This window comes from Pleurodeles waltl, chromosome 5 (assembly GCF_031143425.1).
Source record: "Pleurodeles waltl isolate 20211129_DDA chromosome 5, aPleWal1.hap1.20221129, whole genome shotgun sequence".
Taxonomy (NCBI): domain Eukaryota; kingdom Metazoa; phylum Chordata; class Amphibia; order Caudata; family Salamandridae; genus Pleurodeles; species Pleurodeles waltl.
Genome location: NC_090444.1, coordinates 356,012,231 through 356,031,715, shown reverse-complemented (window position 1 = coordinate 356,031,715; position 19,485 = coordinate 356,012,231). Strand labels below are relative to the sequence as shown.

Below are 19,485 nucleotides of genomic sequence, written 5' to 3'. Positions count from 1 at the left end.
CCAACACTGGCATCAGTGTGGGTTTATTATTCTGAGAAGTTTGATACCAGACTTCCCAGTATTCAGTGTAGCTATTATGGAGCTGTGGCGTTTGTTTTGACAAACTCCCAGATCATATACTTAATATGGCCACACTGTACTTACAATGTCTAATAATAGACTTAGACACTGTAGGGGCATATTGCTCATGCAGCTATGCCCTCACCTTTGGTATAGTGCACCCTGGGCTGTAAGGCCTGCTAGAGGGGTGACTTGCCTATGCCACAGGCAGTATTTTGTGGGCATTGCATCCTGAGGGGGATGCCATGTCGACTTTGCCTTTTTCTCCCCACCAACACACACAATCTACAATGGCAGTGTGCATGTGTTAGGTGAGGGGTCCCTTAGGGTGGCACAACATATGCTGCAGCCCTTAGGGACCTTCCCTGGTCACAGGGCCCTTGGTAATACTGGTACCTGTTACAAGGGACTTATCTGTGTGCCAGGGGTGTGCCAATTGTGGAAACAATGGTACATTTTAAGTGAAAGAACACTGCTGATGGGGCCTGGTTAGCAGGGTCCCAGCACACTTCTCAGTCAAGTCAGCATCAATATCAGGCAAAAAGTTGGGTGTAACTGCACAGGGAGCCATTTTCCTACAACCTCAAATACAGAACTAGTTACCTTTCAAAACATCACTCCAGTCACATGGTCAGACCACCATTTCGTAGCTTTCCAACATAAAACACCACAAATTAACACACCCAAGACCACCTTACATGCATTCACTTATCGACTGTGGAACAAACTCAATTTTGAATAATTAGCAACACAACAAACAGCCAACATGGATCTAGACACAATAAATTCTGTTCAAAAACTTGTAGTGGTTACAGGAAGCTTTCGATATGCTAATACCACCTAGAACAACAAAACAGAACAAAGGAAAACAAGCACGTTGGAGAAATACAGAACTAAAAAAGATAAAATAACCAATCAGAAGGCTGCAACCAACGTGGCTCAAAGCAAGCAGCAATCAAGACAACTTTCACCTACGCAAGCCTAACAGAATATACAAATCAACAATCAAAAAAGCTAAAAAACAATTTACCATTCAGACAGAATTTAGGATGCTGAATCTGCAAATAAAGAATTTGATAAAATTGTCACTGAATTTCGTAAACCTAAATGTAGGGAAGGAACTTATCCTATTACTCAATAATTAATAGACAAACTGGCAAATCATTAAACAACCAAAGCAGACACGTCAAACTCCTATTTAAAATAAAGGAAAACCACCAGCACCAACCTGTTTCCAAAACTACAGTCCAAGAGTAAATCGAACATGCCTCTGCATTCCTTCAAACAAATATCACAAAGTGAATTTATGGATCTGGCCAATGCAGCAGGCCTTCTGACCCTTGTCCACCCACACATTTTCAAGAACATTCTACTATTTACCTCTGCTGCCACAGGAGTAAAAAGAATCATCAATAATTCTTTAAGCAATAGGAATCTTCCCCGAAGACCTAAAAAAGGCATACATATGCCCATTATTAAAGAAAACAAATGACCCCAACAACTACAGACCAATTACAAATGGCCCTTTCCTGTGAAACTGTTAGAAAGAGCAGCATTCGCCCAGATGTCACAATTCATTGGAGTTAACTCCATAACTTCAAATACTGCAACACTTGAAAGTTTGTGTTTATACACTACAACTTTAAATCTCAATATATTATCTTCCTTATGCATATATTCCTTTTCTATGTAATCATGTATCTATACATTTATTACTTTAGCCGTACTGTACAAGAGAAAAGAAATCACTCTCTCCAATGCACTACGCTGTCTCACCCTTCACTTCTATTAATCTATTCTCTATGTCCACTCTCTGACTTATCCCAAACCTCATTCTTCCACTGTGATCTCCAAAATAACCCTTCCTAGACTCTTCGCTCCTTTGTCCCTCGTGGCTCACCCCAAACCTCAGTTTAGTACTATGATCTCCCCAACATCTTCCTAAATTCTGCCTCATGTATCTCTCTTTTGCCTGGGGACATGTAAATGACCACGCCACACACAGAGCTCTCTAATAGATGTCTTTATTCCTCAGCAAATAATCAACCACTACCCTCGGATCATGTCAAAACCACACTTTAACACCTCGCAGCAAGTTATACAGTTCCTTTGAGTCTGCCTAAAACCACAAGGGTTCTAGCACTCAAAGTCTCACAACACTACAATGATCTTTTCTATTTCTGAGGTTAAGCAGATCTGTGTGGAACCTGGATAGGAGCTCTTCTGGGAACATCACATGCTGGGTGCCTTTGTCTTGTGGTATGATTACTTAGTGACATTTCTCACTTGCTATGTGACTTTCAATTTCCTCAGACAGGAGGTTTTGAAAAATTAGTGCAAATGTCTAGGGTCATGTCACTCTGAAAGCATCTGTTCTTCTGTGTTCCTGAATGATAAGAAAAATCTTTCCTGGAGAATTCCCACATGGAAGACCGCCTAGGAATGCAAAGTCTGCTAGACCTTTTTCGGTTGATGACTGGTCAGTGCCATTTCTAACCTGCTGTTGCATATTTCACTTTCCTGTTGTGGAAACCAGAGTTTTTGTTTGTGGCCACATGAAAAGCTGCAAACCAATTAAAACCAATTATAAGTGATGGGACTTCAGTTTGAGGGCTATGTGGAGATGAAGGGTGAGACCAGAGGGAGATTACACGGGATAAGTGAAGCATAGAGAAAGATGGAAGTTGATATTATTTATTTGAGAACTGTGATGTGTTAGAATATATTTTAGGATTAGCTCCGCAGGTATTACAGAACTTTGTGGGAAAAAACATATTCCTTCGATTGCCTGGGAGACTACACCCTCACATCCTAATGTGTCCAGGGTGTGGCTGAATGTTCCATGAGTGTAAATGAGTGTAAAGGAGCATGGTAAAGGAAAATAGAATCTACAAAACTGCTCCCTCAAAGGTTTGTTTGGACTGTGAGATGGTTATTGTGCTTGTGGGTAGGGAATAAAATAGTGAAAGGACTTGTAAATGGATGAACTACACTGATACTATTACACTCTGTTCCCAACAGACACTCACTGTAATGAGTAGCCAGAGGTTTCCAGGGGTCTCTCTAGTTACTGTGTAGAGAGCACATGGAAGAGGAAAAGAACGGTCCAGTTACAAACGTATTGAGGAATTCCTTCACACCTCTGTCCTCCCCTTAACATCAGCGGAATAGAAGTATTGTTATGCCGTATGTAGCTCCCTTTTCAGTTCAGGGATTTTACAGTTACAACAAACAGAACACAGGGTAAAGTAATATTGGAACTATCAGTTGGAGCAGACAATATATTTGTTATTTTTTTCTTGAAAATTCCAAGGTCCTGCAATTGACAGCAAAACCACAAGAGCCAGAGTGTGTAAAACTACAGGAAGTTCATGTAGGTGAAAGTCAGGTAAGTTGAAACACAGGGGTCTTGTTTCCCAGGATACTGGAAGCCAAGCAAGTGCTGCCTGAAAGGGCTTGGTATTTATACCCTATTTATGGCTGTCATTCCTGTAAGTATCCCATTCCAAATGATGGCTGAATCTTGTGGGTAGAATCTCCTGCAAGACCTGGACCAAGGAAGAGGATGAGTCTTTTCTAAGTGTCTGGCTTCTACCATGATGCCTCCTGGCCACACCACCAAGCACTGGCAGAAAAGAGAGCAACAACATTGTGCCATGGAAGAGGGAAAAGACAGAAGCACCGACTGTCCCATGGAAGCAGGCATCCCCAGACAGTGAGAAGCCACAGGCCAGCATGGCCAGCATCCCCACTGTGAGCTTTCTGTGTGCTTCGTGAGAGTTCTCCATCCCAAATTATGACCAACTGGATGGGGGTTGTCAAGATACCATGCATGAAATGAGCAAATAGGTTGTGGTGCATGTACATGCACAGCTGGTTCCCAAAATTTGCATTCGGATAGGTAGCCTTTCCAGTCTATCAAATGAAAGAGCTTTCCATGCATTCATATAGCATCAATGATCTTATTTACTTAAATTCTAAATGCCCTTGTATGGTCAGTGGAGAAGGAGGAGGTTCTGTATGATGTTGAGATATTCAGGGTTTCAGAAGTGAGACGTGGAATACTGAGTGTACTTGATAATCCTCCCGGGAGTTGGGGTTTCATAGTTAATGGTGCTTATGAATTTAGAGATTGTAAATGGTCCAGTGTAGTGAAGTTGTAGTTTGCAAGGCCTTCCAAGTGGAGGTTCTTGGTATTAAGCCAGACCTGATCCCCAACAGAATACTTGGGCTCTTGTTGTTAGTGTTGATCAGCTTGCAGTTTGATAGTTTACTTGCTGAGGATAGACTGAGATCAATATCTAGGAATGTGCAAATTCCCTGCCAGAATATTAAAATAAATTGGGGACCACAATCCAAAATTATAATGGAAGGAAGCCCATGTAATTGGATGATATTGAAAATAAAAATCCCAGTTAACTCCTTAGCTGTTTTTAGAGGTATAAACTGGGCCATCTTGGTTAGAACGTCAACCAACCCCAGGATTGTAGTGAAGCCCCTGGTATTAGGGAGATCAATATTAAGTTCCATGCCAATAGTATGCCATGGAAATGGAGGAATGGGCATGGATTGTAAAAGGCCAATTGGGGGAAATTCTTAGTCTTATTTCGGGCACAGGTTGGTCAGGTTTGTACAAAAGATTTTACATCATTGGACAATGTATCTGACCAAAACCACCTCAAAACCACCATAACAAAGGCCCCCGCTGCCCCCACGGTATGTGTGGGGGGTCGAGCTCCAGGGGGCCCTCTCAGCCCAGCACCTGGCCTGAGTGAGTCCGTAGAGGGGCCCCCTCCAAGTTCTATGCAGGGGAGCCCTCTCGAGTTTCGTTACACCACTGGTTTTAGCTTCTCCACGACTGCCTGCTAGATGTTATGAGTGACACCATTTAAAAAATTATGTTTTCTGCATGGGGCACAAAACAAATAACTAATCACCATGATAGAAATATACCCCTTTTATCACTTGACTGTCCTTTCCCTCCCAGTGTTTAGCATTCTAAGTTGCCAAGGTTTCCTTACATTTAAAAATCCTTTACTCTTGTTTGGGGACACATTATGGGTCAGTGAATTTGGGAAGTCTAGATGGGACATCTGCCTTCATTTGTTTAGGTCCTGGGTGATATTTGATGATAAAATCATATTCACTTAAAAAACAAGAGCCAACAAATCTGTCGGAGGGTAAGGATGACTTAAACTGAAAATTTCGATGGTCTAAATAAATGATTCTTGTGTAACGTGCTCCTAGCAAATAATGTCTCCATTCTTCGAAGCAAATTTTCTAGCTAGAAGTTCCGTTCCACAACTGTTTAATTCTGCTGTGCGTGCAACAATTCCTTAGAGAAAAAGGCTGTGAGATGCATACATTCCCAACCTCTGTGAGACATATAAAGCAGGTGTACAACCTATCTGCCTCTACCCCCCAGCAATGGAAGAGGTAAGTGTGTTGTCCACCCCTCATAAACAGGAGCAAGAAGCTCTGTTTATGGAAATTAGGTTTTTGGTTGAGGAAGCTGTGAACCTTTCTCAAGCAACAACCACAATCCCCCTGATGATGCCCCACAAATAGTCACTAAATTTACCATGTGCTTAAGAATCTGGTAGCTGTGTACAAAAGCAGTCAGGCTGAGTTCAGAGGAAATGTGTAAAGTATTAATGCAGCAATTAAACATTAAGTAAGTAAAAACACAACACAAGAAAAATCAAACACCAATTTATTAAAATAGAGTTAAAGTTAATACATTATTTGACGTATGTAGGAAAGTGTCCTTTTTGGATGGTCACCCCCACACTTTTTGCTCTAGATTATGTTGCTTATGACTCTGATAGTGCACAGGAGCCTGCTAACCAGGCCATTGCTCTCTCCCTAAATTGGTAAATGTGAATTGATATTCCCAGTTGGCAAGTACTTTAACCCCCTTATAAGTCTCTAGTATATGGTACCAGTGGTACCCAGGGAATGAGTATTAAAGGGTTCACCAGGGCCTGAAGCACTGGTTGTGCCACCCTGAGTGACCCAAGTAAACCATTGACATCGGGCCTGCCATTGCATGCTGCAGGAGCAGTGTAATCTGCTCAAACTCGACAGTGCCCACACCATGTGTAGCACAGCCAAAACACTATCGTTAATATTTGTCAGTCACCCCTAAGGAAGCCCTCCTAAACCTAAAAGGCAAGGTGCATTATATTAAAGGTGTGGACATATAAGGACAAGCTTATATGTCCCCTGAGTGGCCTTTTCCATTGAAGGCTACTATAAGTGAACAGTCCATAGGATAGCATGGGCTGGGACCTGGGAAAATCTAAGGCTCCATTATGGTACTGCAGAAATGAATCATGTTTGGTATCAAACAATGTGCCTTCTCATCCCTGATATGAATCTCATGTCGAGGGCGATGTGCCATGGACCCATAGAGCAACCATAGAGGTTGCCCACTGAGTTGCCCCAGTTTTTCTGTGATCTGGCTGCCAACTTGCAGCTGCTGCAGCCAGGACAGGACTCTGACCCCCTGGACAGATGTGTGAACTCTCCTAGGAGTCAGGACAGTGGCATGGATGGGAAGGAGTTCACACCTCTCGCCCTCCCAGGAGGTCTGGTGAAGCGGCACATCAAGGCGATGAGCTTCAAATATGATATCTGATATACAAGCAGGCCGTCTCCCCCTGCCGCAGGCAGGTTTGCACTCGTGCAGGCGGGAAAATGAATCAGGAGACATTAGCCACACCGTTAGGGTGGGCAGTCTGGTCTTTTGAGTCAAAGAAGACTTCTGCCAACTTGAAAAGAGGCAAAATAGAGGGTTCTGGGCAGAAAAGGTGCCACAACACACCTGATATGGTCAACTCAGGGGCAGATTAGCTGCTGTGCACCCACACCCCAATGGCCCCTAATTCTAGGATTTAAGGGAAACCTATGGCACCAGCATGTCAGATCTGCAACATTTTGCAAAGAAGGATAAGAGTCATCAGTGACAACAGGAACCTGCACAAACCAAAGACGAGATACCATGAACATGTGGCAACCTTCCTGGAACTGCTTGACTGCAGCTTGTCCTGGACTAGATACTGATTCCCCCACCAAGAGGGAACACTTTGTAAGCCAAATGCAAGAACAGACTCCCTTGGACTAGTAGCACTAGTACCTTGCCTACTGGAGGTAAAAAACACCTGCCTGAACCAAAGAAGCGCTTGCCATAAGGCCCTCCAAAGGATTCCCCAAAAGCAGGTACTCCAGTGCAGTTTGGTAAGTGTAGTACAGCTCTCCACCAAGTTACAACTGGCTACTGTTTTCCCCAGGACATCCGGAAGGGGAAATAGCTTCTCCTCCACCTAACCACTGCCAAGGCTTGTTGGTGGCCAGTCCAGTCATAACAACCTTTACTCGATGCTGCAACTCGAGGGCACACAGCAACACCTGAAGCTGGCACCAGTGGCTCAATTTTTGCATTCTCATCTGGATAGCCAGCGCACCTCTGGACCCTAGACGCCCAAGCTAAGTGGAATTATTCAGCCTGGTCATCCCTTGACAAGGGACCCACTCAAACTTAACCCCCAGTGGGCTCCCACGAACTCGACCTGCAAGTTACCGAATGTCACAAGTACCATTTTTCAGCACCCACAGCTCCCACATTCAGCACCAAACACAGCCAGGACACCTCTGCACCCGGGCCCCACGAGCTAGGAAAAATTGGTCTTACTGTTGCTGATTGGTCCTGGGACCTGCACAACCTTAACTACCAGTGGGTATCGCTGACCTCACCGTGCAACTGACCGAGTGTCACTTGTGATTTTCTCCATTAGCCGCAGTGGTAAAAGTCTGACAACTTGAACTGCATTGAATTATTTTTCTTTTGAAAATCCATAACCCCGGTTATATGTATCTGATTTTGGGGTTTAAACTTATATAAAAATCTGCAAATTTTTTTAAGTTGGTGTTGAATTTCTTTAGAGTTGTGTCAATTATTTATCGTCCATGTTGGTACTCTAAAACGCTTAACACATGTTCCTCTAATAAAGCCTGACTGCTCTTTGCCACACTACCAGGAGTGAGCTGGGGATTTATTATTGTGAATCCAAAGTACCATCTTTGGGATGTTGTGAGAGTGAAGCCTATCTAGCATCAATACATAATACTCCACTTTCCTACAGCACCGAAACAACAAAACTCCAATCAGTAGAACTGGAGCTATGAATTTATAAAGTAAAACTAGGGCCTAAAAGATCAAAGTGCCAACCACGGGCAACTAGTCCTGCGAGACCTGGGTGAAGTAGAAAGTTATGGCTAACTGCAATGGAGTGCGGTTCGTATGCACAAGGTGGATTGGACCCAGTCTCCTCTTGCCTCTGGACTTAGAAGAATTTTTAAAGAAAAAATGTCTGAGAATGTAAAGTTCAGCGAGGCAAGGCAGCTGGTGGTGTCTGAGAACGAGAAAATGTTTATGTTCATACTTAGGCCCTCTGTAAGACTTTGGCAGTCCGAGGACCGCCAAAGCTGTGGTGACGGTCAGACCGTTGCACTCCTGGTGGTCCAACCCCCAGATTATGACCCTAGTTATCTGACTGCCACTGGATCGCCACCACCACCAAAATCATGGATCCCGGCAGGGTGGCAGCAGTTGGAATTGTGGTCAGTCACAGCGTACTGGGGGTTGCAAGGGGGCCCCTGCACTGCCCATGACCATGTCATGGACAGTGCAGGGGCCCTCATGCCCAGCACCTTCAGAAAGCACACTGCCTGCTACGGAATACAGTGCACATTCCCGAACGTGCTGGAGACCCCCTATGCGCGACGGCATTGACGTCAGCTCCATGAGTAGCCGAGGCCAATGCCACTGCACTGTTTCCACTGGGCTGACCAGTGGAAACCTCCTAGTATAGAGGTTTCTGCCTGGTAACCCAGTGTAAACATCGTAATAAAGCCAAAGTGGGTAGGGGAATGCCAGCTCTGAGGCGGTCTCCTCCCCACACGGCTGGCAGGCTTGCAATCAGCCTGCCGGCCTCGTAATGAGGCCCTTAGTCTCCAACAGGATGAAGCTGCAGGCTGTAGTAGACGAGGGCTTCACAAGGCCAGATACCTCTTTTGCGAGAAACCACTGAACAGAATTTGCTGCTGAGGAGAAGAAGGTAGTGGGGGCTAGTGTGAAATCAGAGTGACTGGTGATGCACCTTGGGTGGAATGGCATGCAGGTAGATCACAGTCTTCCCTCAGTTCTCAGGGCACTTTTTCGCTGAACATTTTTTTAAATCTAAAGTTTTGTATTTAGGCTGTTTGGATACCTTTGGCACCACTCCCAAGGGTCCGGGACTGTATGGGCATGGCTTGGAGGGTAGGACTGACTTCAGGCAGGGCCCAGGTGCAGAGCTCAAGTTGTTGGAGTTTCATGTGTCCCTGTAGATCAGAACAGGGACTCAAGGGCTAGTTTGCTGGCTCTTTGAGTCATTTTGGGAGTCTTGGGTTCAAGCAGCAAGGCAGTACTCCAGCAGCAGGGTAGTCCTCTGAGGGTTCAAGGCAGGCTTCCGGCAGCAGTCCTTTGAAATACAAAGCAGGCCTCAAGCAGTAGGACAGTCCTCTGAAATACAGAGCAGGGCTTCTGAGTGTCTTCGGTAGGTCCAGTAGTGAACTGAAGAGTGGGTTTGAGGTTCCTATTTTTTATACCTGTAGCCAGCTTTGAAGTGGAAGAAACCTTTGGAGTCCCCACCCCCCCAGAGATTGTTTTTGAATTTCCTTCCTCCCTGCCCAGGCTCCAAGGAGTCAGGGGTTACAAAAGGCTAGTGTGAAGTTCTTTGTGAGTGTGCTGAGGCTGCTTTTGGTGCTGAGGCTGCTTTAGGTGGGGGCACGTTACAGCTCTCCCCTCATATCCTGAGAGGATGGCCCGTCCTGCCAACATCTAGCTCCCCTTTTTCTCACTGTCTGGGAGGAATACACAAAGGCCAACTACGATGCGAATTGTAGTCCTGTGACCCAGGATACAGTCTGCAGACACCAAATGGTTAGGACAAGAAAAAGCTAACTTTCTAAAAGTGATGTTGTCTTCTGACTTGAAATCTAACATTACCATTGAGGAGGATTTTAAATTAGAATTCTTTAAAAACAAAACATGACATTTCTAACTATTACGAAACAAAAGTTGTCACATATTAAATATAATAAGGTAAACCAATATTAGCCTATGTGAAAGGTAGGCCTCACAATAGTGAAAAACGACTTTCAGGAGGTTATCACTACTAGAACATGTAAACCTAAATGTACATGTCCAACTCTTTAAATACAATGCACCCTGCCTTATTGGCTGTTTAGGGCTTACCTTTGGGTTGAATTATATGCTTTAAAAACTGAGCTTTAGGCCTGGCAAAGGGGTTATGTTGCTAGGTCAAATTGGCAGTTTAAAACCTCACACAGGCTGCATTGGCAGGCCTGAGGCATGTTTTAAAAGACTACGTAAGTGGGTGGAACAATAAATGCTGCAGGCCCACTGATAGCATTTAATATACAGGTCCTGGGTACATACTGTACCAAATTACTAGGGACTTATAGGCACATTAAATGTGTCAGTCAGGTGTAGGCCGAGTTTACCCTGTTTTAAGGAGTGAGCACAAGCACCTTAGCACTAGTTAACACTGGTAAAGTGACAGAGTCCTCAAGCCAAAATAAATGAATTTCAGAAAACAGGATTGGAGCAGGTAAAATGTTTTGGGGGAAGACCACCTTAAGGCTGACAGGTCTAACGATGGCTCATGATGCATTGTCAGCACACAGTACATTGAAATGGGGAGCTGTGTGCTTGGTCACTTAGTCATTAGTGATGTGGCTACCAGAGCTGCAGCAGATAAAATAGTATGCAGCAAAGGCATTGACAGGGGCAACAGGCATCTGACACCGCCTCTGCACAATGATATGACCTGATGATCTGTAAGGGAAAACAACCCTTACAACTAAAGGATAACAGAAAATGCAAGGTCTCTCTTAATTATTTATTTTGTAAACATTTGTATGTAATGGTCCTATACCTTATAGCCCAGTGATTCCAAATTATGGGTTGCAATGCAGATTTTTGTGGATTGTGAAAGTTGAAGCAGTACATAAAAATGCCTTTAACTTCTGTATTTGTCATGTCACATATGCTGGGATTCAGTATCAGGCTATACCTTCTGAGAAATTGCAGCTTATTTTTTAGGGGCGAGCGCAAAGCGTTCCTTCCCTCTTCTAATCTCTCCTTAGAGGGATTTTAACCATGCCCATGTTACGTCAGTCACTTTCATTGGTTCGTGGGCTTGCCTTTTAAAATCTGCTTGTTTTCATTTGTGAAACGCATGCATACGTCATGCCTTTTCTGGTGTTTAGGCCTCCTCGAGAGCACCGGTAAACTACTGGAAACATACGAGGCTCCATGTTTTCCTTATGGTTTTTTAACTACTTTTTCTCGAGTGATCGCACTCGTTTTTAAAACGTTTTTTTATTTAATGTGTCAAGAAAAGTCTGGTTAGGAGTTTACAACGCTAATAGCTCTAACTCAACGTAATGTGAGACCTGTTGCATTACAAATGCTTGTTTAACATGGGATTGATGTTTATAAACTCCTCTCACTTTAGAGTTAGAGAAAGAAAAGTAAAGTGAATTATGTGACAATCATGCTGGGGTATAGGAAGTATGAAAGTAAAGGCTATAAGATGCCTTGTTTTGTAGCACACAACAACATATAAATAGCTGTAAATGAACTGTACACATGCAGCAGTTAGAAAAGCAAAAATGAAGCACATTATTTTAATAATTCTGAACTGTGATGGAAACACAGGTTTTAATAGGATCTAAACAAATCAGGAAACTTTACTTGTTGATGCACAAATGCTAAATATTTACTGAAACCCGATTTCAACACATCATTATTTGCATGCAGTATAGTTGTAGCAGTAAACCCATACGTCTGCGCAGTACGTCCAGATTAATAGTTAATATGCCATAAATGAAAGAAGTTCGAGGGTCAAAGTTACGATTTTTCACAATCAGGTCGATCTTACCTGCTTTCAGGAGCAGTAATGGATCTTTTATTCCAGGTTGTTTGAGTTGTACATTGCAGAAGCCAATTTGGTGATCACCCATGACGCTGGAAATTCTGATGGCTGAGTTGCATAGAGCACGGGACTACCCAGTGCCATTAAACTGATGGAAGGGCTAGGTGGAATGCACTTTCTCACACAACTGTCAGTTTTGTTATTCTCGGATTCCTCAAATTAAAAAAGGCTCTTTTATCAGAAATACTGGTATTATTAGTGAGTGCCTTGTAATCGTAGCCCAACAGCATCAGGAAGCAATAGTCTATGTCCTTTGGGCATACTGCAAATGAGACAGAATTCAGAGACCATTGAGAAATTAGGCCAATGTAATCAAAAGGAAAGTGAATATACTTTTTTGATTTAATATATTTAACTTTTGACAAACAATGTGGTTTCTTCTTGAAAAACTGGAACGGATTATATTGTGTTAATTGGTGTCATACACTGTTCATTAACACGCAATTGTGATTTGTTTGTGTTTCGTGACATTGGAATGTTTCAGTAAGATATTTGCTGCTTTGTCTGCATAGGTATAAGGCGGTGCCTGCTTCTCTGATGTATTGTTCTTTATCAGTGACGCTTGCCACTTCCGGCTCATGACTCTAGCAGATGGGAAGAAACAAAACTGATGAGTTGCTTATGATGCCCGCCCAGAGTGTAAAATGTTTACCTTTGGGTTGTTTGCATTCACTTCAGCATGTGGTGCGCTGTCCAAAACTACATTCTTTACAGGCAGTCAGCAGTTCTAATTCTGGATACATGTCACCGCCATAAATCCATGCTATGCACGTTTAATATCTCGTTGAAGAAAATTCACCTTTTCCTTGCATAAGGTAACAGGCATCAGTGCATTTTTATGTAAAATACAGTTCTGGGTAGTCTCGAAACTTAGTGATTAGGTCATGGAAAGTTGGCAAGGGTACCACTGACTTGTCTGATTCTAAGATGGGTTGTTGGATTGTGTTTATCAAGCAACAACACTTCTTGTTAGGGTGAAACACCAGCAAACCCGAAATTAACCTGTGCTTAACCCTCTGGTAGGTTGGCCCAGGAGCAGTGAGGCTTACCCTAGAGGTCATGTGTAAAGTATTCATGCAACACTTAATAATAAATTAAAGCACCCCCTCATTTAGAAAAACAGTTCAAATTTAACAAATTATTAGACACCAACAATGCAATCAGTAGAACGAGAGATGTGCAGTTTTAAAGATTTAGTTAAAAATAGTGCTTAAAAACACATGTTCCAACTCTGTTTATTTGGTCCTGCTGTACCGGGTCAAGGTCACAAGATCAGGCCAATCATGATGGAGTGCTGGCTGGCTACAAGGACCAAGTTAGGCCAGCTTCACAAAGTACCTTAAATTAAATCCTGGTTGGGGAGCATTGCGAGGTCTCCCATCGAGGATGCATCACCAAGTGGTGATTTAGGGCTGCGATACGAACTCCAATGTCGAGGATGCGTTGCACAGCAGTGGTTCTGCTGGACTGTGATGTGAGGTCTTGTGTTGCGGATGCATTGCTCAGCGGTGATGCAGAGGAGCTGCACGGTCCTGCTTCGAGGATGCATTATGCACTGGAGAGGTGATTTAATGTGTTGTATCTGTTCTGCTTGGACAACAGCTGGGAAGGCAGAGCACCTTCAGGCCCACCTCCAAGTGCCCAGGACTGATAAGCACCACTTAGGGGGCAAGAATCAGAGCAAGCAGAGTCCAGATGAAGGGTTCATGGTGGTTAGAGCCTTTTCTATCCATGAGGGTCTGATCAGGAGGCCAGCCACCTAGCCGTTGGAGTCGCTCTGGTGGTCCTGGGTTCAAGATGCAGGTCCAGTCCTTCTCACTCGGGTAGCAGGACAGCAGAGTTGCATGGCACCAGAGCAGAAGTCCTTCTTTCAGAAGAGCAACACAGCACAGTAGTCCTTCTTCTGAATCTTCCACAGGTCCAGATGTGTACTGAAGAGCTTGGTCTGAGGGTCTAATATTTATACTTGGTGAAGTAGGGGAAACTTCTAGAGTCTTGCTCCTAGAGAGGTGTCTGGAATTTCCTGCCTCCCTGCCCATGCCACAACTTGTCTGGGGGTACAAAACACTAGTATGAAACCTTTTTTGAGTGTTCTGAGGCAAAGTCTTTGTGATGTGAAAGTGTGTGAGGTGACAGCTCTGCCACCTATCAAGTCAGAAATGGCCCTTCGTCTCATTGTCTGGTAGTAATACACAAAGACCAGTTTCCACCTACACCTAGTCATGTGACCCAAAATACAGGCTGCCGACACAAAAAGGTTAAGACAAGAGAATAGTAACTTTCTAAAAGTGTATTTTTCAGAATTGTGTCTTAAAGTCCAATGTTATCATTAAAGAGGGTTTTAAATTACAATTCCTTGGAGACCAAACTCAACTTTTCTACCTGCTCCCAGTTGAAAGTTATCACATATGAAATGTAATAATACAAGCTAATGTTATCCTATGGGAGAGGTAGGTCTCACATTAGTGAAAAACTAATTTAAGAGTGTTCACTACAAGGACATGTAAAACTTAAAAGTGCATGTCCAGCTTTTTAAATATGCTTCACCCCGCTCTACGGGCTGTTTAAGGCCTTCCCTGGGGATGACATACATGTATTAAAAAGGATAGTTCAGGCCCAGCAAAAGGTTTATTTTGCCTGTTCAAAATTGCAGTTTAAGATTGCACACAGAGGCTGCAATGGCAGGCCTGCAATAAGCTTAAAGGGCTAATTAGTAGGTGATACAATGAATGCTTCAGGTTCACTAGTTACGTTTAGTTCACAGGCTCTGAGTACATGTAGTACCACTTTACTAGTGACTTCCAAGTAAATTAAATGAACCAATTTCATTATGTTTAATGCACCTTAGCACTGGTCAGCAGTGGTAAAGTGTGTAGAGTCCTAAGGGCAACGAAAACAAATTCAGCAAAAATACGAGTAAGACAAAAAGTTCTGGGAGAAGACCATCCTAATGCTGACAGGCCTAACAGGTTCCCCCACAACACCTTTCAAAAAAATGGCAAAATAGATTTTAAGGAATGCAACATAGTTTTCAAGATTTTTAAGCTTTATTTATTTTCTCCCTTGATCACAATTGGTGACAATTATTGGGGAATGGTGCCTTTTAAATCATTGTGATCTAGAAACATTTGGAATTTTTATGAAAATGTGTCAAACGGTGTATAGAAAGCACGGTTAGTAGACTTGATGAAAACTGCTGTTATAAATGATGTTATGAGTCCTACTTCAAGGGGAAATATGTGCCAAATGTGCCATTTCTAAGCACATTGCACTGATGGCCATTGATTATTTTTAACAAACTATTTTTATTGTTTTTTTTATGATTTAAATATTGACCGTTACAGCAAATTAGAGAAGAAAGCAAATCACATCAGACAGATGCAATTTGTTGTCAATGAGAAAAATAACAAGGGATCATGAGATACCGTTCTTTGGTGGCCAGAATGGAAATGAAAAGGAAAATGGCAAATATTATCGGGAGGACATTTTCACCCTGTGCATTGCCTGCGGACTGATGAGAAGAAGCTTGTTTTAAGCTGTAAATGATGATTCACTGAGTTGCATAAATCTGTGTTGTGCGGTACCGTGCCTTAATGTTACCTGTATGTCCTGGTAGGGTGTGAGGGACTCAAAAGGAAGCAGTAACCAGGGCTTCCATCAATCAACTGTGAAACCCAGTGGTGGGTGAGGGCTTCACAGTTAGGCAGAGGGAAACAACCAGGGAGGGGCTCGCGCGATGATGGTAGGATGTTGCAGAAAGGAATCAGTGAGGTTGTGGGCCAGGGGCCACTGTGGGCAGGGGGGACAGGCTTGAACACAGTCACCATGGCTGTGCACTGTCTACCGTGTTTTGACCACTTCCGAGGGGGTGCATCTGAAAGAATGGTTTGTGTGATGCACGGGGGATAACAGATTGCATGGGGTCGAGGCCTAGGACCGCTATGGGCCTCAATGGTAAAGAGGACTGGGGGTTGTGGAAATTTGGGTGGTAGAAGGTGGGGTCCTCCTCAATCAGTTCTTTGAACTGCATAAGCATGGTATCCCAGGCTGGAGCTATAGGGCGTCTGAATATTTGCCTGGCCTCTTCCCAGTGTAGTGTGGAGTTTTCAGCCTCACCCCAACTGAGTAATGCACGGTGCCATTGGGGGAGGGTTGGGGATGATGGGCTCTCCAGTCCATGACCAGGAGACGTTTAGCCAACAGGAGGGTGAAGGTGGCAAAACCTGCCCTCACCTTGTGGTTTTTCCACCTAGGGAAGATACCTTGGGCTTTAGCCTCCCAATAGGTCAGTGCTGTAAGTTCTCTGATGATGGCCAAGGAGGTGTGTATAGTGTGCCAAAAACCAGCTATGCTTTGGCATCACCAAAGTATATGTTAGAGGTCTGCCACTTGGGTATGGAATCTAGAGCAGGTGAGATTGGCTGATGGGAACCTGCAGTTTAGCCGGGTCAGTGTGAGATAAGACCTTTGGAGGACCATGTATTGGATGTTTTTAAAACAAGCATTTCTGGAGACAGTCTGGGGGACTCTAGGGCTCTAGACCTTTTAGTGTCATGAAAAGGTCTCACCAGGTTCTCCTCCCACAGGGGTCGAAGGTGCGCCAGTGAGGTTCCAGTGTGTTACTGGATCGCTTTTTGGAACCAGATGATGAAGTGTTGTCCTCCCCCTATGATGCATAGGGTATGTATCATATGTGTTGGTGGTTCTTAGTCTGTTGCTCCCCATAGGGAGCAGAGAACTACCAGTAGTTGCCCATGTGTTAAGAACTGACCTGGGGGAATATTATAGTCTTGGCGTATTTGATCAAATGTGAGGATATGGGCATCATGAAAGAGGTCTCCACTGTGTCTAGGGAGTGACTGTGCCATTCTGATAGCTTTTCAACTGTAAAGGGCCCCAAAGATGTTGGTAAGCCCTGGAGGGGGGGGTACAAGGGGAATATGGGGATACCTGTTTCGTCAGCTGGGAGACCTGGCTAGGCATTTTCGGGTGACCCACATGTGGATGGACAACGACAGATGCATCTTGATAGTGGCATATTATATGGAGGAGAAGGGGTCCTTTCCCAGTGCTTGGTCCGTATAGGTTCCTACCTGCCAGCCACCAGGATATCCATTGGAGCTGTGCCGCAATCTAGTATATTTTGAAGGATGACATCACTAGCCCTTATTGACCCACTGACATTTAGAGTTTATGGAAGGCCAGTCACCACCTCCCACCTTCCCACAATAGTTCCCCTAGCATCTTGTCTAGATCCCAGAAAAAGCATTGGTGCGGAAACACTGGCACATTTACAAAATAATACAGGAGGCGGGGGAGGAGAATTATCTTTGATATCACAATCCTGCCCAGAGTGGCAGCCTCTGCCAGAATCGTAGTTGGGATTTAAGGGTGGGGAAAGCGTGCTGCAGGTTGACCTCGAACATGTCCCTTTGGGAATGATATAATTTCATTCCTATAAAGCGGACTAGGAAGCTGTTGTCCAAGTTAGAGGGGCAGCACTGACAACCATTAATAATAACTGAATGAGTTTTACCGGCACACAATGCCACATAGTCCTGAATGCACAGGAGCAGTACATACAATGGCGTGGTCCCACTGTCACTCAGCACTGCACTGACTGAACCTGGCTTTAGTGGATGAGACCTCATGAAACTTCAGCAGGAAAGGTAGACAAGGTAGGAAAATAAAGCATTGTCAAATATCTCAGTACACAATACACTTCTCTTCCTGTAAATTGTGTAATCATTGTGGTCAGTCAGAGGCAACAAAATAAATGACTACAAAAGAAAAGGTATTCTTATTTACTTTGAGCTGATAGTTCTTTTTCCTGCGGATGTCAGTAAGGAACTTTTTTATTCATCTGCAGTGTTTTGCAAATGTCCGGAGTTTGATGTGTTGCAAAGTTTGGAAAGGCTAGCATTTTCCTTTTGTCTTATATCAAATCTTTTTTTCTGCAGACCATCACAGCCACTGAAGTACAATTCAGACTACTTTCATATGTGTTTTATAACTTCACTCCATAACCATGTATGTGTAATTGTTTCTCCAGACGTTCATGTTCTGCAGATGTTTTCTAACCTAAATGTCATTGCAGAGGACAAGAGCTGTAGATGTTTTGGAGGAAATTATTTTCTGCAGAGCTATTTTTAGCTTCAGATAGGGATGTTTGCAGAATGAGTAGATCACAAAAGTAAAGATTTTCTTGCTGATGTCTGTAGCACCATGCTTGCTTAGTTGCATAGATATCATACGGTTGCAATGAAAACTTTTTAACTTTATACACTCCTAATTTTGTGACTCTAATCCATATTTAGAGATAAGAGGTTGATCTACCAAAACGTGACCTCACCTTCATGGGGGTTATATGACTATTTCTATGACTGTTTTTTTTTCTGATTCAGATTGTGGTTTATGCTTAATTAATGTCAGGAATTATACAGATGTACCCTTAAGCCCTTTAGTAAACTGAGGATATGTGTGGAGAACAAAATCATTGGTATTTTTTTTTTGACTCTGAATTTAATTAACATTGATAAAAGCCATTATATTCCCAAAACCTTATGTACATTGCAAGGACATGGACATGTTCTTTAGTTTTAACCCAGTGAGGACATACTACGTAATTCATTGAAGCTTTTAGATAACCTGGTTCGGATAGCTTTTTACTCCAGTTTTAAGTTCTGATATACCTAGGTACACATTTATGAAAAGAGTTTTCTTCTACTGAAGTATTACTAAACCTACATAGATGTTGTTACCTTCATCTCATATCAAGGTTTTGTATCTGATGATCATTGAACTTCCACCCCTGATCCCTAGTTGGTTATTGCATGCCCAATTCTAAGCCTTTTCAACATAATAATAATTCAGCAATTATTTAGTATTAGTACTTGCATATAACAGTAACATCAAATCTGTACCAGGCAAGTATACATTGAGAACTGATACTCAGGGTAAGCTGGAGATATTGCCAAAAGGTACACAAGTCACAACTCACAGGATTCCATATGCCTCCTCACCACAAACATATGCAGAAAGCCAGTAATAACCGCTGTATTTCATATGAGATCCACTTAAGTCCAATTTCTAATTGTAAAGGAATAGTATGGGTTCCAACAGAGAGAGAGGTAATAGAGATTTTCATATTTTGTCCTTACAGGACACTTCTTATTGGGTCAATGAGGTGAACACAAATAATTATTCTGTGCTTATCATAGTGTTTATCCTATCCAAAACAAGAATGAAAGCTTGTGAAATACTTGTTTAGTCTTGCTTGATTTGGATTTATTCCAGGCTTTGAATTTTAAGGTGTGTACAAAGTCTGATTGATTTAATGATTATATGAGTACATAAATTA

At 43.1% G+C, this 19,485-nt stretch overlaps 1 protein-coding gene across 4 annotated transcripts in view; it reads left to right on the top strand.

Annotated features, from left to right (window-relative positions):
• MACROD2 (mono-ADP ribosylhydrolase 2) overlaps positions 1-19,485 on the top strand; it is a 5,612,477-nt gene that overhangs the window by 4,666,263 nt on the left and 926,729 nt on the right. The window lies entirely within an intron of this gene.